Here is a 19,818-nt window from a genome sequence, read left to right as displayed (position 1 = left end):
GAAAAAATCATGGCTACTATGATCAAATAATATAAATTCTTCTCTAAGCTTATTTGCGCAACAGTCCTGATTGTTTTAAATACCAAATTTGTTCTAAAAAACTGCCTTTTTATAAGATTTTCACTATTTAGTACAAATCCCATTCATTGAGTAAAATATTAAGATATATCGGAGTTTCATACGCTCTCACAGAGCCAAATAACTCACGAGTTCTTATGGAAAACAATTTCAAATTTTATATGAGGAAAGTCAACACAATGAACATTTACTAAGATTAGACGAAAGTTGGTTTAATTTATATTTCATCATAGTAGCCATGATTTTTTCTGTCAAAATAAATTTGATTGCAATTAAATCGCAGTAATTACATTTTTATTATGGTCATATCTCCTCAGTAGACGATCGTGGACGGACAAATTAACTCTTATTTGAAAGCTCTTTAGATGTACTTTCTGATAACGGTAACCTCAGCTGCACCTTTTTGCCCCTAAGAAAGATATTTATCCCTTAAAGTGGATGAAAAAAATCATAAATTTATCTATAACTCGTCTCATTTAATTCTTACAGCTTTGATGTCTTCTGCAAAGTTGCGTATTTTATTGATACATACAACTTTGCAGAACATTGTATGGGTCTAAAAACTCAACAAATGTGTGTTTTACTTGAAAAACGTGTTTTTGGGGTTAACTTTCAAACACAGGCCTCTATCTCCATAAGTGTGAAAGTTACACCATTGACGTCTTCAGGAAAGTTGTTTGGAATCAAAAATGCTACAACTTTGCCGAAGACGTCAACCCTTTATCTCAACAATTTAAAAAAATTAATTTTGTATCTCACTTTTAGGGGGATTGATCCGAAAACGCTAACTGTCAAAAGATGGCGCTGGTCATTCCCGTCAACTTTGCCGAAGACACTATTGCTCTATTTCCTCAACACTACGAGCTATTAATTAAGAGCGTGAAAATGGGAAAATAAACCATTGTGCATTGTTGTGTTTTTCAAAAGTATCATGTAAACCTTTCAAAATAACCAAAGCATTATTGAAATATATGGTGGAATTCTTATAATTTCAAAGAATAATAAGGTATGACGAGTGTTCCACCATAAAAATTAGTGACCTATTCGTTATCTGCATGTATACACAGATTTATCAATGAAGTATTTGGTTTTTGATCAGAATTTACAAAAAATAGCCATTTTGATGTTGATGTCGTTTTGTCGTTTTGAAATGAACACCTGCAATTATAAAGGGCTGTAAACGCATTGCATATTTTTGAGCGTTTTAGCGTTTTAGTAAGTTTTGAAAAATCAATTTAATTGTTTTAGCTTACAGTTGTTTTAATCAATTTTGGTTTTTATGTAAATCTATCTCAGATGGAGTGTAATATTTGTAGAATTCATCTCCGTCGGCAAATAGGCTTCTAAAATGAAAAATATTTCCCCGATTCTGTTGTATAACACGAAGAAGCATGCTATTCTGATCTCAATAGATTTTTTTTCCGAACTTAAACAATGAAAGAATAGTTAACAAACTCGAAAATAAAATAATGGTAAAAAGTTCTTGTTTGACATTCCAGGTCAACCTTGACGTAACGAAAGTGGACCGATGTGTTGCAAAAGAAATCACATTGGCTCACTTTTGACAACAAATGTTCTTGTTTGACATACACGGTAAACAAAATTTATTCAAAATTGAGTGCCAAACAAGGAGAGTTTTAAAAAACATTAAATTTTTCAAAAAGTTATTTTATGTGCTTTACTTAATAGGAATACATGGAAAATTAGTAAATATGTCATATTAATCAATGCTTGACTTAACTGGTCGATGTTATCAAAGGTGTATCATAAAATATGCAAAGGTGTTCATTATGCCCCGTACCTTTTCTGCCAGCCCTTAAAGATACAAGTTTTGCAATTCATAAAGACATTCTACCTGCTGTAAATGATCGAAAAATGTAAATAACAAGTTAAAGTTGTAAGGCAACGGGGCATTTTGTTCCATTGTTTTCTATTGAAAATAGATCGAATCGGTCAAGCCGTTATGGCCATTTCGGTGTTCTGGACTACTACTCCGGTCCGCTGATGAACGGTTAGTAAGAAAATAGACTTAGACCATATTTGAAACTATCGGTTGTGTTCCGGAACCGGTTCCAGTTGTCCCGCCGGAAGTGGTCAAGCATGTAAGTGATCCAAACCTATGTTTGTGACACATCAAATCGCGACTATTTCGATAACCTGATGGTCGGTTAGCTATAAATTAGGTTCTGACCATATTCGAAACAACGGGTTTTGTTCCAGATTTGGGTCCAGGTGTCCCGCTGGAAGTGGCCCAGTATGAAAATGAAGCAAACCTATGCTTGTGACACATCGAATCGCGTCTTTTTCGATAACTTGATGATCGGTTAGCAAGAAATTAGGTTCTGACCATGTTTCAATCAACGGGTTGTGTTCCGGAACCGGTACCGGGTGTCCCGCCGGAAGTGGTCAAGCATGTAAGTGAGCCAAATGCAAACTTGTGACACATCAAATCGCGGATTTGTTCGATAACGCGGTGATCGGTAAGCAAGAAATTAAGTTCGGACCTTATTTGAAACTATCGGTTGTGTTCCAGATTCCAGGTTGTGTTCCAGGTGTCCCAAGCATGTAAGTGAGCCAAACCTATGCCACAGACAAACAGACATACTACTCAAATCGAATTCTTCGCACGATTTAACGGTCATTTTGAAAATAAAGTGTGGTTCGGACTGTGCTCGCATGTGTCATGGTGGCGCTGCTGTGCCTACATCACCTCTCAATTTTGAAGAGAAATGAACGCGACGCCGATCAATGTTTACATAAAATGACTCAGTCATGAACCTCCATTCATGTTTTATGAATGGATGACGCCACGGGGGAGTCGTCACCTGCAAAATTGTTACATCGAGCCGAGGGAAACAACACCTGCAAATGAATGCTTCGGACTGAGCATTATAGAGGGTGCTAGTGAGACGCAAAACGATGTTTTTGAAGCAATTTTCTTCTAAGTAATATGTCTGTTTGTCTGTGCCTATGCTATGACACATCAAATCGCGTCTTTTTCGATAACTTGATGATCGGTTAGCAAAAAATTAGGTTCGGACATATTTGAAACAACGGGTTGTGTTCTGGAACTGGTTCCAGGTGTCCCGCCGGAAGTGGCCAAGCATGAAAATGAGCCAAAACTATGCTTGTGACACATTAAATCGCGACTTTTTCGATAACCTGATGATCGGTTAGCAAGAAATTAGGTTCTGACCATATTTGAAACAACGGGATGTGTTCCGGAACCGGTTTCGGGTGTCGCGCTGGAAGTGGTCAAGCATGTAAGTAAGCCAAATGCAAACTTATGACACGTTTAATCGCGGATTTTTCGATAAATTGATGATCGGTAAGCAAGAAATTAAGTTCGGACCTTATTTGAAACTATTTGTCGTGTTCCAGAATCGGTTAGCAAGAAAATAGGCCCATATCTCATTTTTGACTACCGGTAGTATTTTGAAGCCGATTTTTTCCGCTGAGAATGGTGATTAGACTGGCCCAAACGTAAAAATAACGAAAAGTTCTATGAGACAAAAGTTACATGAGATTTTCAAATCAAAAACATGGGATACTAGATTACCTCCAGTCCATCGCTCAGCACACTGGATGTAACGCTCGATTTGGCTTATTTGCATAGATGATACTCTATGAAACAAATTTTTAGAAGATCATATTATGAAACATAATTTTGTTGCAGTTTCAGTCAATGAAGGAAAATGGAGGAAAAGAATCTGTACCTTCATTCACCCTCAATTAGAACACTTGCAACGAAAAGCTGTCATGTGTTAGTTTTTCAATGGCAATAAACGATCAGCGAGAACATAGTAATCGATTCCAGGTGTTCCGCCTGATGTTACCGCGTATAAAAGTGAACTTGACCCATGTATAAAACATATTGAATTGAGGCTTTTTCGATAACTTGATGTACTGTTAGCAAGAACACAAGCAATATTCCAGAACGAGTTACGCCGGATTTACGGAAGTTAACAAATCCATTCAATCGATACATCAAATCGGTTTTGAACGGAGTAAGACTGACCATGAAGAAACTTATTGCTTTCCTAAATCAAGTATTATCAGGTTTCGACAGGAAGATTACGATTATGAGTATATTTGACGAGAAAGGCACTAGGTGGATTGATCAGGGTTTTAAATCACACTACAACAATAAATATTCACCATATTTGTATGGAAATAAGCTTGAGGACTTTAACTGAAAACTAAAAATCCTTGACTTGATTAAATGCGATAGAATTTGTCATTTTTCATATAGGGTTTATATCTAATTACCATCAATACCACCAATAATGATCGACTTTATTCTTGCACCTCGCCTAACGCCTCATGGTCAATTTGGTGTCAATTACTAACTTTAAATGAGCTTCCATATCATTTAAACTATATTGTAAAAAAAACTATAATTTCCTTAGAACAACAAGCTTGAATAATTGTCACTCGAAATCTGTTTCCGTCTAGACCACGTCTATTTCAGGCACAAACTGAATTCAATTCCCGGCACGTGACACTGTGGTGCATAGGATGGTCAAAAATTGACCGTAGGTGTTTATTCCGAAAGTCGGTAAAATTATTCGCATTCCAAATCAAACCATGTGTTCAAAGTACGAGTAGGTGGAAAAAAAGTGAAACGTGAAATTTCGCGCAATTACACTGAAGTTTTTTTTTACGACGGTAATGGTCCCGCGTAAAAAAAAACCGCGTAAAAAAAAACCGCGTTATTTCAAGACCCGTCGTAAAAAAAAACCGCGTTATTTCAAGACCCGTCGTAAAAAAAAACCGCGTTATTTCAAAAAACGTCGTAAAAAAAGTCAAGTCACGTTAGATGTGGTGCTGACTATTTTACGCGTGTTTTTGAAAAAACGCGGATTTTTTTTACGACGGTTTTTGAAATAACGCGGTTTTTTTTTACGACGGGTCTTGAAATAACGCGGTTTTTTTTTAGGACGGACCGCGTAAAAAAAACCGCGTAAAAAAAAACCGCGTAAAAAAAAACCGCGTAAAAAAAAACTTCAGTGTATTCGATTTCCAGTTACTATAAGGGCTGGTTATTGATAGTCGACATACAATGTTTGCTTCCATCTGATGAGCCATTGGCAAAGGTAAGTTGGAATATCTGTAATTATCGGCTATTTTCCGTCTAATATGACGGGAATTAGCGCACATCACGGAGTACATTTCTACCCTAACGAATGAACTTATTGTATACTAATTCAAACTAAACGGATTGTTCTGAGTGATTTGGTTGTTCCTGTCACTGCAGCTTGGTAACATTAAGTCTGATTCAAATTTTTGTTCAACTCAATATTTTTGGAAACATGTGATAACACTCTAATCCCATCGTACTGTTCATTTTGATTAAATGTTCAACCTAAAATTCAAAATGGACGACACATCGATTACTTGTACAACCTGATGAAACAAGGTAATTATTTTCGGTCCCGATTAGACGTGTGCGCCGAAGCAGTTTTCATCGGCGGCGGCGTGTATAGTAATTTGAGGCAGCGGCGGCGGCGACGCCGGCGTCACGCCGTACGTCCTTTTCGGCGGCGGCGGCGGCGGCGTAATCGGCGTGACCAAATTTTTTATTATATTTTTCAATGAAGTGCAATTTTTAGTCATTGAAAATCGTCAATACAGAATTATTTGTTTCTTGTACCTAAATTACAATTTTCATCTATTTTTTGTGAAAGGTTTAAACGTATGGAAATTAGTGGTTTTAATAAAAACTATCCTTATCCTTATAAACTATAAATTTAAGAGATAATCCTTGAGGACGTTTACCAGGAAATTTATGAAGTATTCCTCTAGATAGAAATTCACAACGTCGCACGTCTCGTCTAAGGATATTGTTTTCTAAGACTCAATTTAGACCAGTGTTGTCATGTTGAAATACGAAATTTTTGTTGGAGTTCTGTTATTCCTTTCAGGAATTACTCCAGGGATTATTTCAGGTGGTTTTTCAGAAAATTCTCAACAGATTCTTCTGGAAGTTTCTTCATGGAGCATCCAAGAAGATCCTCAGATATTCATCCACAAGTGGGATCGTAGACTTCTCCAGAGATTTTTAAAAACTTTCATTCAGGTATTCTTTCAGATGTTTTTGTTTTAAAGGAGTACCATTAGAAATCATTCCAGGATTTATTTATCAACGTTTCTCCAGGAATATCTCAAGAAATTTCTCTTGGAATTACTGAACAGCATTTTACAGATTTCCTCGCATTGCTTCAGAAATTCCTTGAAAAATAAAACCATATATATATATATATATATATATATATATATATATATATATATCATTTTTTTTGACGATTCCTTTAAGAATAGGCTTAGTGTACCAGTTATGGCTATAGTATCTCAAATTCGCCATAGGTGATTTTCACCATTTAACGATAAAAATCAACAAGAAAAAAATGTGAACAAAAGATCACACTCACAAAGGATGATTGCAATCAGTTTGCTCAAATTAATCTGGAAATAAATCATTTTCCTTATAGTTTTGGCTTCCTTGCACTCTTTTTAACCATAGTGTATCAGTTGTGGTCAATTCATAACTGTTACAGGGTTCCTATTATTGGCACACGTCATAATAAATGCTAAAAGTAGTTTTGGCTTCTTTTCCTGTAAAGTATAGACACTAAGCAATCATTTGCCATATCGACGACATACATCGATCTTCTTATTTTTGTATGAATAGTTTTCCTTAGGTTGTGCGATAACTGATACAGGCACCCTACTTCACAAGTTCCTCTAGGGAAATTGTATCAGGGAATTTTATCCACTAATATCATTCAGAAATTGCGCAAGAAATTCTTTCAAGAGTCCAGAAGTATGTCAAAAATTTATTTGGATATTTATTCAAGTAATCTTCTACATAGTATCTTTGTCTGCAACATTTGCACGAATTTCTGAAGTTTTTTTCAAGCACTTCTTCAAAACTTCTTCATGAATTTTTGAAATTTCACAAGGACGACATTCAGAAATGCCTTCAAGGATTTTCTCAGAAACTTCTCCAGGATTTTTTCTTTGAATTTTTCCAAAAATGTGTCATAAAATTCTACTAAAAATCCTCCAATGCCATTTCAGAAGTTTTTTTCTACACCTCTGTTGGGGAAATCGAGCCACTTCATCCAATTAACTGATTTCTTGTGGCAAACCTCAGGAATTTCTCCAGGTATTCCCCAGAGACTTCTCCAGGAGCTCATCCAATAAGTGTTTCTTAAATAATTTCAATAAAATTAAATCTCTTCAGGAAATTTTTAAACATTTCTTTAAAAATTTCTTCAGGTAACCTTCGAAGAGTAACTCCAACATGGTATATGTTATTTTATAAAATACTTCTGTAAATATCTGTGGAGGAATGTCTCAAAGGAATCGAAAGAACCTCTGAGAATTCTTTGAAAGTTATGAAAATAAAAAAAAAACATTGAAAAATGTTTGAGGTAATCTCTTACTAACAACCATGACATACTCCGAAGGAGTCTTAAGTGATATTTTAGAAGGAATTTCTTAGTATGATTTAGATAAAGCCCACGGAAGAATTTCTATGAAAAAACACCTTGGAGGTATTAATGAATAAATTGTCTTTCCAATTCCTGAAAAAATCCCTGGAGTTATTAATGAACGATTCCCTGAAAAATTATGTGAAAGTATCCCAGGGAAATATTTCTAGAAATAGTTGCTGAAAACTCTACTTTAGAAACCCTTGACTGAATCCCTACAAGGATTTATAAATAAATATTTAGATCTCTTGGCGGATCGACTGAGAAGTTTACTGCAGGAATTAAACAGCTACGCAGTCTTCAATGTGGAAAACGAAGTTTATTGTTTTCCCGACGTTTCTACACTGGTGTTTTGTGTCATCTTCAGGGGTAACTAATTGTTCGACCAAAAACGAACAATTAGTTACCCCTGAAGATGACACAAAATCCCAGTGTCGAAACGTCGAGCAAACAATAAACTTCGTTTTCCGTATTGAAGACTGCGTAGCCGTTTAATTCCTGCAATATTTAGAAAAAATACTAGAGGAATCTCTTACCAAAACTCATGGAGGATGTTCTGAAATAATTCCAGGAGGAATTCATGAACATAGCTAACTGCAAAAGCTCCTAGGAATATAGGGTGACCAAGGTTGTTATCGACAGGATTGTTCTCTTCGTCATGACGGTTTTTTTGTCGGCTAAAACGCTTGAAACTTGGTCTAATAATTCAGCTTGATTGGGAATGATTTGAGGCCAATTTTGAGTTCAATAGGTTTTTAAAAAAAAACTCTATGATGAAAAGATCAAAAAGGCCGAAAACAGGTGAGTTCCTCTATGTTAAACTTTCTAGGAATTGTTACTGAAGATGTTTTCAAATTAATTAAAGAATACGAGTAAAACATTTTAATGGTTTCTCTGGAAAAATATCAGGAGGAAATTCTGGTAAAATACATGGAGGAATATCCGGAGGAACTCATGAAGGAATCTCTATATGATTTTGATCACAATAAATATCTACTGAAAACACCAAACAAAATTATGGAATGGACTTCTGGAGAATTTCCTGGAGACACTCCATGGAGCAATTTATAGAAGAAGCTATGGAGGAATGGGCCTTTTTTACGTGACCTATTTAATGACATTTCAAATAAATTCTCCATAGAAATTCTTCGAAAAATTTATGGAGCAACTTAAGGAATCTCTAAAAATATGTAAAGGAACATTCGGATTTTTTCTCAAAAATCCTTGCAGAAACTTCTGAAAGAAGTCTGGAAATTTTTCTAGAAGAATTCTTGGTGAAATTTCTGGAGGGGCCTGTATAGGCATATCTTAGGATTTCATGGAATATATGCCTCCAAGAATGTCATTCGTAAATTGCAATGAAAATCTTCCAAGAGATTTACAAAGAATATGTAGAAAAATGTTTTTAGGAACCTAATGAGAATATCGCCAAGAGTTTTGTTTATAATTCATTTTGGTTTTCAAAAGAGTCTTGTTAAGAACCTAAAAAAGAATGAATGAGGATCTTCACAGTATTGCTGTAAGAAATTATAAAATGAAATCACAAAAAATAAAACGATTCACAAGAAGAACTTTCGAAAAATATGCCAAGAAAAAAATAGAAACTGTTTAAAAATTACCACTGTCATTGGTATCATATTAAAACAGGTTGGCGAGAAAAAAATCTTTGTCGTTTTCTTATCGGCGTGGGAAATTTTGTTCGGCGGCGTGGAAAAATATGAACAGCGGCGCGCCGGTTCAATTTAGCTGGCGGCGGCGGCGTGAAAAAATCGCCGGCGACGGCGGCGCACACGTCTAGTCCCGATAACTTCCAGTGTCTATTTTTGGCACAGAGATCATGGCATTCGTGGCCGGGCATTTGCTGAATAATTAACGAGGAACTCAGAATAAGGAACGAGCGAATTATGGTAAAAAGCCTAATGAAACGCGTGCCGCGATGCAAAAAGCTTCAAATATTTTGACCGGCGTTGTACGTTGTACTTCCGCTCTGTTTTCCTGTCGTCGTGTTGTCCTCTGGCAGTTTGCAACTATATCTACAAAGGCAAGCAGATGAGCGAGCGGACTTGAACGACAAAGAAAGATTATTTAATTTTCAAGATTTGAAAGGAAGTTTTCTTCTAAGCCCTTGATTGGGTTTTATTTAAAAAAAATCGCTTCCTGCGCTTGGTTTACTTGGAAGAGTTTTAGATAAATTTTCTTTCTAAAAATTAACAATAATCCTATCATCTTAATGCTTTCGTTGATACGATTCGAGTGTAACATTTTAAAATGTCTTACTGGTGATTTGGTAGGATTTTCTGATGAGAAAGAACCATAAGCCGTAATTCTTTTCAAGAGTTTGTTTCATACAGCCGAACGTGTAAATTCTGTACGGTGAAAACAAAGACCGAAATTGACTAGAACGAAAGAAGAGATAACATTCCATTAGAAGTGTCTAACAGAATTCTACAGTAAATCATCCCCAACGAAAATGTTTTCCACTTAAACGACTCTTTTCAATTTCTGAAGATATTTTCCAAAGAATTCACTCCCAAATGTGAACTCAAAGTAAGTGGTTAGACGAGTGAGTGGTGCTTCAACAACACCGAATCCCTCTCGTTTCGGATTTCTGCAGGGTGATTTCAAATGTTCGGCTTGAATTTTGATCAGGCGATCCATGTCGCTTCGTCGTGACTTTACTTTGAAAAGTTTTTCGTTTTCCGAAAAGCAGGCGGTGGATGAACCGAAACCCCATATATACCAAACACTGACTGAAAGCACTTTTGGGAGCCGATGTGACCATCGTCACAGGCCATAGCCTTCTTGGATCGGTCCTGGCCGGTCCCACAAAGTGTGGGCACCATAAATTTGCGAAAAAGATTAGAACCGGTGTAATCCTGCGGCATAGAGATACACTCCCGAGTATAGTAGCCGGATGAGGGGAGTTTTTTCTCAGTCCTTCTTCCTTCCATCTTGTGTGTTTGTGGTTGACACTGACTGGATGTAGAAGGAAAAAGCCACTGCTGCTGCTATATGTAGTGCTGAAAAGCAGCTTTTCAGTTCGGGTGGACCATTACGAAAAAGGCGGGAAAGGAGCTGAGTTTCGTGTGCTGAATTTAAACGCACATGAAATTTCGATTAATGTATTTATTATTTCTTTCGACCATCACGCACTGCCCTGTTTCGAATCAGCAAACGCTCCATCTCCGTGGTGGCAGTTGAAGTTTGACGAGAATTTTTCGCGAGACTTGGAAAAGAACTGGATGAGTGATTTCATGCTACTTTCCTAATGAACATTGCATGCTTTTTTTACTTATTGAATTAAATTTTAGAACGTTATAGTGTTCGTTCTAATTGCATTTCTGCGAGTTAACCTAAATTCTCTTTCAGAAGTCGATGCCTCCTCGCTATATGATGTGCGCATTAGATTTTATTGTTCTCACTGATGACCGAAAAGCTGTTAATTTCCGTTTCCTTCGGTTTTTCTCCAGTCGTTACCAACACAATGTTTTTCCGTTGAGTTTTCTCTGGAAAAGAAGCAACAGCCAGCCAGCCAACCAACTGAAATTGAACCCATAATTAGGTATTTGCGGAGGTTGTAATTTGTTTCCTTTCCCATGGCGAACGAATTTTTATTGGCAGGCATTCGAAGGTTCCAAATTCCAGATTCGCACCACGTGTGTGGAGTGTTTGCATTTTGCAAAACGACTGTTGTACCTAGTTGCTGTAGCAGGAAACCTAAGACGGTTGTTAACGATTATGGGTCTCAGCGGATTGGACCGGACCTTTCGTTGACTGCTGCCATTACCCTCGACATAACGTATTAGTGCAACATTGGCAAACCTTTTTTTTACAAGCACTCATTCACACGTTGGATGTTTTCTCGGAGAATTTTAAAGAGGTAGTTTGTAGTCATTTTCAGGGTGGCCACCCAGTCGGGAATTCCGGGAAAACCGGGAAAAGCTCGGGAATTCGAAACCACCGGGAAAAAGTCGGGAAAACCTCGGGAATTGTTGTTAGCCACCGGGAATTTCCAAAATTCTAAATTTTGTACATTCTCCAGAAGCATAAGTACGTGAATCTGTGGGAAATGCAACCAACAACTGTTGAACTATATAACATAGTGGGTGAACTGGCGTAAAAACCATTCTTGGAAATTGATATCTTGTCGTCGAGCTATGATGACAACTAACGTTAATCATAGTGATGTTCTAACATCACAATTTGAACAATTTCAAAGATATTCTAAAGAACATTCTGGTGGAAAGACTGGTTGAGACACATTCAAATATTTATAGATTCATGTGTCACTTATGCATTTCTGGCTGAACATGTTCCAGAAAACATCAAGCGTCTTATAAAAGTTTTATAAAACATAACAAAAATTATAACTTCTTTCTAAAAAAATATACTTGTATAATCTCTGGGAGAATACTTGATATAGCCTTTGTCATTTGAGCGAAAAGATTTTGAGAAATTTGAACAGGATGCTGATAAAAAAATTTAATGAATGAATGAATTGTCCCAACAATAAATTAAAATTGAAAATTATGAAAAACTGGATGAGTAATTCTGGTGAAAACATTCTTACAATTTAAAAATAGTTAGTGAAAAACAACTGAAAGATTTTTTAAAGGGGTTTTTAGTATCTGATGGAATTCCTCAAAGCACGCCTGTTGTAGTTCATAGGGGTAGGCGGGGCATTATGGACACCCGGGGCAGAATGGACACCCTCAATATTTTGAAATATGCGAACTTTTTTGAAGTCCATTTGTCTAAAACGTAGTTTCAGGAAAGAAACATTCAAAATTAAAATTATACTTGATTTTACACGAAAAAGTTGCGTCCTCCGTTTTTTGCGCATGGAAATTATAATTTTCACACCATTTAACCCTTTGAAGCCGAATTGTTTCGCCGCAGTTGTCGCAACCTCGCTGGTCTCGAACATGGTATAAATTTATACTCGGTTTCATCGCCGGGGTCATATATGACCCCTCCGGCTTCAAAGGGTTAAAATAAGATTTAGTGATTAATTTATTGCAGGTCGATTAAAACCTGATATTTCTAGAACACATGCAAGTAGTTTTGCTGAATCTACATGCTTGACATGTTTATATTTTCTTCTTTATCATATCAAAAATCAAGTTTGAAAATATCTTCTGCTGCCGGGGCAAAATGGACACTCACCTTTTTGAAAGAAGCGGCAAGGGAAAAATATAACCTAAATCACAAACCAACCAGATTCTTCGATTTCAGTATATTTTCGGTTAAATGTTCACTATAGTAGACATAGGGTGAAACAAATTGGTCAAAAAACGACAGCAGTGGAAAATAGTTGTTCTTGGCACAGCTGTACATGCCGACAAAAACGAAGCTTTATCCAAAACACCCTGAATTTTAAATTAACTGAACAAAAATGAACTACTTCGGCGTATTATTCATCCATAATAGTTGTTTTGCAATGAAATGACTCTATAGGTGTATATAATGTACGAAATTCGTAAAAGTCTCATGGTGTCCATATTGCCCCATGGGGTGTCCATTCTGCCCCGTATGCTTGAAGACGGTCATGAAAAACTAACATTTTTCATAACATTTTTTGAAGTGGATAAATCATTTTTCTTCGTGAGCATTCTTATGCAATAGATGCTAAATAGACTTTAAAAGGATACATGTATCAAAAAACTAAACGTTTTTGACATCTTGCCAAATAAAGTTGGCAAAAACCTTAGGGTGTCCATATTGCCCCGCCTACCCCTAAAAGTATTTCTAATATTTTGTTTGAAAGATTTCTGTTGTTTTCAATGAAGCTCTTGGATGTACTCATTTGTTGAACTTGTGAATAGAAATGTTTGGAGAAAACTGGAGTAAGTTATCGGGAAACCCCCTTTTTGGTGAAGCTTTAGCATAAGTCCCTGGTAAAACTCCTGGTTCAGCAAATTCTCGAGAATTTTGAGTATTCGTAGTTTCTAGTTAAACTATCAATTGAAATTCTCGCGGGAGTTCTAGTGAGTATTCAAAAGCATCTGGAGTAATATAGTTGTATGATTTATGGAAATGAATAATTCCCAAATAATGAATCTTCCTCTACATTTTGGGAAAAATATTTTCTCGAAAACTAATCTTTCAGAAATTCCTGGAGAAATTCCTGACATATCTGAAAATGTAATCAGAAATTAAATCTCTGAGAACTTAATATTGCAATCGCTGATGAAATAACTGAATGCTAGACGAGTATTAGACAAAATCTAAGATCTCTTTGAGCAATTTCTCCTAGAATTTACTATTTCAGCCTAAGTAACCTGCCTGACTTTCTGCAGTAGCCATTTGCGCCACTGGTTTTCTATTAATATTTCTTGAATATGGCCATCAAAAGTACTACACTGAAGATATCCCTAGAAATCGTTTCTAAAATTCTTTCACGAGTAATTTTTCCAGATATTCCACCAGAAGTTCATCCAGAATGGTTTTTTTTCTGGGCATTCTGTTATTGCCTATTAGTTTTCCAAACGAACTTACCAAGCATTGTTTAGAAGATTTTTTGAATATTACTAAGAAATGCACTAATAATAAGTTCGTAAATCCTATAATCATAGTATATTCTCTCTATTCAAGTTTATATGAATACTATGTTAAATCCAAGGGTTTGAAAATATTCAATATTAATTCTCTTAAATTTTTCTTAGTAAGTTACGTTTAATTTTCACTGTAAATCATTCTATTTTAGAATCGGGAAAAATTTCAAAAAGCTATCGGGAAAACCGGGAAAAACTCGGGAATTTTATTTGCCGCTCTGAGTGGCCACCCTGCATTTTGGATATTTTTTCCAGTTGGAAGATGGGTTTTCATGTTTGTTTTTGCTGATTGCACTGCTCAAATAAGCAGACTTCAGCGACGTCAAATGATTAACAGTGGAAATGCCAATGAAACGGCAAACCTGAAAAATATGGTTCAATCATTTGTAAAATTATGCTGTTTAAAAAAAAACCTGATCAATCCACCTAGTGGTGACTCTCGTGCCTTCGAAAACCCATTTCAACAAAACTCAAGTGATATGTTTAACAAAAATCCATTTCATGACACCAGAAATCGTATCGTTTGTCTGGCTTTTGATGTTTGAACCTTGATATAGGATAGGATATTTTGGTCGTCATTTTTTGACTCCAGATATCTTCTCCATACTAAATATACCCATATTGTATGGTTCTAGGGCCTAAAACTCCATTAAACAGACGCCATTTTGAATTTGGAGCCGCCATCTTGGATTTTAGACCGCCATCTTGTATATACTGGTTGCCATTTTTGGATTTTAGAAATCTTCCCCATACCATACATAACCATATTGCATGGTTTGAGAGCCTAAGCTTCCATTAAACAGCCACCATCTTCAATTTGGAGCTGCCATCTTGAATTTTGAGACGGCAACTTATAATCTGGTCGTCAATTTGGACTCGCCATTTTTGGAATCCAGACTTCTTCTTAATACCAAATGTACCCATAGTGCATGGTTTGAGAGCCTAAAACGCCATTAAACAACCGCCATCTTGAGCCGCCATCTTGTATAATCTGGTCGCCAATTTTGGACATCAGACATCTTCCTTATGCCAAATATATCCATATTGCATGGTTTCAGAGCCTAAAACTATTAAACAGCCGCCATCTTGAATTTTGAGACGCCATCTTGTATATTCTGGTCGCCATTTTTGGACTTCAGACATCTTCCCCATTTCAAATATACCCATAATGCATGGTTTTAGAGCCTAATACTCTATTAATCAGCCGCCATCTTGAATTTGGAGACGCCATCGTGTATATTCTAGTCGCAATTTTGATACGCCATCTTGTATTTGGAGTCGCCATCTTGGATTTTAGGCTGCCATTGAGGGTATTCTGGTCGCCATGTACTCCGGACATCTTCCCCATTCCAAATATACTTCTATTGTATGGTTTTAGAGCCTAAAACTCTATTAAAAAGCTGTCATCTTGAATTTGGGGCCGCCATGTTGGATACTCTGATCGCCTTTTTTGGACTTCAGACATCTTCCTCATGCCAAATATATCCATATTGCATGGTTTCAGAGCCTAAAACTATTATACAGCCGCCATCCTGAATTTTGAGACGCCATCTTGGACTCCATTTTTGGACTCCAGACTTTTTCCTAATACCAACTATACCGATATTGTATGGTTTTAGAGACTAAAGACCATTAAACAGACGCCATCTTGAATTTGGGAAATCGCAGCAGTTTGATGTGTCGCACGATGGGGCTTGGTTCAGTTTTATATACGGCCAGTTCTACCGGTGCTGGTCCGGGTCACTGAAATGGCAATAACTCCGGAACGCCTTGACCGATCCGAACCATTTTTGATAACAAACAATGTGGTAGAATTCCGGTTCGATTCGTACTAAAATCAACACACACACACACACACACACACACACACACACACACACACACACACACACACACACACACACATACACCATCTAAATTCGTTGAACTGAGTCGATTGGAATATGTGACTTGACTCTCCGAGTCTTCTATCGAAAATTCGTTTTTTTTTTCTCATGGAAGATATAGCCTTTCAGTACACTTTGGTGTAGGAGAAAGGCAAACAAGCATGGTCATAATTTCATAAAAATTGTCATCATTTATCTAACGAACATGAATCCATTGATGGTAATGGATAGTCTACTGACGGTTCGATTTATTTCAGAGGGAATAATATCCTTTCAGAAGGGTTATAAGAGGTTAAGGGGAGGTTAAAAAGGCGTTTCGGATGGATTCAGGGTGTTCCAGGGCCGTACCAGAAACCACCCGAGAAAACCCCCGGACGCGCCCCTGAGGCCACTTGAAACCTCTCTGGAACTCTCTGAAGCACCCGAAACACTCCTGGAACCCCATGGGAACTCCCCAGAGCCTGTGGAGCACTATTGAAATTACCTGAGGCTTCCCAAAACGCCCCTGGAACCATCTGGAACTAAAAATGGCCCTGAGATCCCCTAAGTGCGCCCCAATGGAGCCCCTTTGAAATCAACTGGGACCTTTTGAAATGCCCCTGAGACCCTGAGACCGTCTTAAACGCCTCTGAGACCATCTGGAACCAGTGACGCCGCTTGAAACCGTTACGAGAGCCAGTAGCAGCGCGATACAGAGCGAGCCCCAAGGAAGCCAACGTGAGTGAGCTAGCGTTCCTGAATCAGCGAGTGCTCACACCGAACTCTCACTATTCAAGAGTCGAGTTTAGTTGAAGCTGAATGAGCTCTACGAGTTTGTCAAAGACAAACACAACGTGCACCTGAAGATCAAGCAACTGGTGACGAGCGTCAAGTCTGTCGTTTAATTTGCGGAACGTAATCAGAAGGCGCTTGAGGAAACAGCCGAAAAGTTTCTGGATAGGTGGCGTACTGTGGAAAGCCAGCAGGCGAAGAAGAAGAAAGTGAAAGGAAGTTAAGCAGAAGGAACAGAGGAAGAAAGAAAATCGACGGCCCCCACGGAGCGGTAAAAGGGCGATGCATTGATCGTCTTCACGAACGACAAGACGACACATGCAGCACTTTTCAAGAGAGTGAGGGAGGACCCGGAGTTGAAGGAGTTGTTGAAGACCAGATCAACCCTGAAACGGGAGATGCTGAGATGCCGAGGATCCCTCGATTAAGAGCTCAGAGTACAGGGAGCTCATTGCGAAATACTTGGGCAGTGTGGCTTCGTGGCTGTGCGGCTAGTGCCACCAAGCATTTAGTCGCATCGTGCTGAGGGGCGTGGGTTCGATTCCCACCGCAGCTGTCAGGAAAAGTTTTCGGCTGTGCCACTGGGCGTTGCATGTTAGTCCGTTGTCTAGTGTCGTGCTTCCTTCAAAGAGCGAATAGCTCACTGGAAGCATTAAACGTGTCCGTGTCTTTTAAAGAGGCACCTAATCGGCGGCAATTCAACTGCAAGTAGATGCGGTCAACAAGGTGGCGCGAACAGGCAAGATCAAAGTCGGACGGTCGGCGAGCTCACTGCTACTGGCTTCGTGAGACACCAAGCAAATGAAGAGGTGTTTCAGGTGCATGTAGTTAGGTCACCAGTCCAGAAACTGCAAGGGTTCAGACAGGTGATGGAAAAGCGGCGAAAACAGGCTCGTTGCTCAAGACTGCACGAAGCAGATCAACGATTTTGATAATAGACAGTCGTGAATCAATCATCAACATTACGTTCTGTAGTCTATCGTTGATGGAAGACATGGACTTAGAGGATGAGTCAGGAGTATTCCCACAGCGACTACCAGGCTATCCTGTACAATATAGGTTGGAGAGCTCCCACGGAGTTCTCCCGATACGGAGAACTAGGACTTATGAGCGGAAGTGGAAGAAAACGAAGGCCTTCGACAAGGAGACTTTCATTGAGGGACTTCGGCGAAACAGCGATGCGGTAGACTTCGACGCAGGGGAATTGACGGAAGCGTTAGGAACCAAGGAACGGTAGAGGTCCAGCGTACCAGTGGAATGCAACGCTCAGTAGCCTGCGTACGACTTGCCTCAGAGCTAGAAGACAAGTTCAGACAGCACGATCTGATGCCGTCACAAGGTGGCACAAGGTGGCGTTCCGTGAAGCTAGAGCTGCCTTTAAACGAGGTATCAAGCAGAGCTAGGCGAACTGTTACTAGGAGCTATGCAGCAAACAACCAGGGGAAATCCTACCACATCGTATTGGCAAATTTGATATGTGCCAGTTGAAATGTGTTCAGACTCAAGGGTATCATCAACGTCGAAGGCTGAAAGGAGCGTCAACCCGCTGCTGCATTTCGTCGCGAGACTGGGCTGCAACGTCCACGCTGAGCATCCAAAGAAAACCGTAATTTTCCGGATGACGCCCGTCACTCTGCACTGCGCGAGTCCCTTCATCTCGGTGAGAGGGTCCACGCAACGTTTTCACGTCAAGAGTGCTCACGCAGTGGGAACTTTGAAGCTTCCACAACACAGTAGATATTTCGGGAGTAGTGAATAAATACGAACATCTCCAAGGTCTGCCGCTCACCAATGTCCAGCATGCCGCTCCACAAATTCTAATCGGGCTGAAGGACATTCACCTTTACACGCCGTTGGAGTCGCCGGAAGAGCCGATATCAGTCAGGTCGAAGTTAGGTTGAACCCACGGCATAAATATCACCGTGGGTTGGACCGTATACGGGCCAACGGGCCCGGGAAACATAATCAGCGGAATGGTTCAGGAGCTGCATATTCTCCCCGAAGATCCATCACACGCTGGAGGAGCCCGGCAGTTTCATAGCCTTGCTTACGGAGCCGGAAGAAGACAGAAGTACGAAGGAGATTTCGAAGAAGATGGCGAGGAGGATCAACGTCTGTTGTGGAAGAAAGACTACGCCGAAACTCCCGACAGCTACCTTATGGCAGTGGAAAGGCTGACGTTGGAGAAGCGCCCGTGGAAGGATCCCCAGGTCGATACATGATGGCGAAGCGCACACGAAGTGACGGCATCGGAGCTAGCGTTGGACTACTGCAAAGTGTGGCACGTTCCGCTGAACATCGTCAGCAAATCGAGGAAGGAGGAAAAAAATATCTGCTGGATCCAGAGGCACCCGCGTTCCCCGGTACTATTTCCGTAGCGTACAACTACACGTTTTTGTTGACGCAACCAACGCCGCCGAACCGTTATGTTTGTTTGTGATGGCGAGGTCAGGCACATGTATGTATCGTGGCTAGAGCTGCAAGCTACAATACATGGAGCAAGGCTGGTGAACTGAGTCGGCAAGACAATTTCATGTGGTCTGAATCGAGGATCGTGCTTCCGTGGATTCACTCCAACCATCGTCGATATAAACAGATTGTGGTCTTCCGGATCGGCGAGATCCGCAGTTTAACGAGGTTCGCAGTGTGGAGATGGCTGTCGATGAAATACAACGTGACCTACGTGTCGACGAAGTGGGAGAATGTGCACAGCCTGTGACCAAACGGATCGTGGTTTTGTGGCCTAGAGTTTCTGTACCAGTCGGAGAAGTTTTGGCCAGAATAAGCAGCGGTGACGAACTTTAGCGAGGAGATCTGTGCCTGTCTGTAGTTCCACGATATTGCAGTCATCAAGCCGATGCATAGTTGGAAGGTTTCAGTTTGAGCGGTAGCGTGCGTCTACTAGCTTGCATCGAATCGTAGAAGGACGTGAGATGGGCTGGAGATCGAGGCCGTACCAGCCACTGTAAGGATAACCAGTGTTATGAAGAAGATCGTGCGAAAGAAGCTGATGCCGTTGAAGCGAGAGGAGTA

The sequence above is a fragment of the Aedes albopictus genome, chromosome 1 (genome assembly GCF_035046485.1).
Source record: "Aedes albopictus strain Foshan chromosome 1, AalbF5, whole genome shotgun sequence".
NCBI classification, from domain to species: domain Eukaryota; kingdom Metazoa; phylum Arthropoda; class Insecta; order Diptera; family Culicidae; genus Aedes; species Aedes albopictus.
Note: the sequence above shows the minus strand (reverse complement) of the source record.